This window comes from Photinus pyralis, unplaced genomic scaffold (assembly GCF_008802855.1).
Source record: "Photinus pyralis isolate 1611_PpyrPB1 unplaced genomic scaffold, Ppyr1.3 Ppyr1.4_LG8, whole genome shotgun sequence".
Lineage (NCBI taxonomy): Eukaryota > Metazoa > Arthropoda > Insecta > Coleoptera > Lampyridae > Photinus > Photinus pyralis.
Genome location: NW_022170819.1, coordinates 4586046 through 4586770, shown reverse-complemented (window position 1 = coordinate 4586770; position 725 = coordinate 4586046).

The following is a 725-nucleotide window of genomic DNA, read 5'->3' as shown; positions in this document are numbered from 1 at the left end:
TAATACGCAACCGCTCTCAATCTTGGTTTGACGTTCAATCGCCGTTTGATTAATCTCCGCTTGAACTGTACTTTTATAATACCGGCCCTTAGTGGGATGGGCAATATTGTTCTAACATCTAATTAATGGGCTACTGTAAAAAAACCACAGGCTTTTGTAAATACCTCTCAGAAGTAACGGCCCGCCAAAGTGATCGAAGGGATCCTTCCTCGAAGGCATAAACCACGTGTCTTGTAAAAATGTTTGTTCCAATAATTAACACGTGAATCCAATTTTACGTTTTAAGTTCTAAGTTTTGAAAGTGAACCAACCTTATATCAGCTGAGTGGATTAGAGCATTGTACCAAAATTACGATTTGGGCTAAAATTCCATCAGAAGTTTGAGACAAAATACAGATAAAATGTGGAAAGCCAATTGCGAAAACTAGGAATGGATACTGGGGCTTTTGCGCATCTCGCGTTTCCAGTCCAGTTGTAATCTACGAGGTGGTACTGGTATTAAATGCATGAAATATGAGGAAACAGGAAACAGGACGATTAATATAAATATTGATAAGGAAATCCATAACTACGATTTGAATTTATGAATAAATTATTTACAAATCAAGTACTGGCGTTGATTGCTGAATACAGAACGTCTATGTTGCAGTTATGCGCAAATCGTGCAGAACCAGCTGGTACCGATAGAAGTTGCAAGTAACAGTTCAATCTTGCTTCGTTTTGGC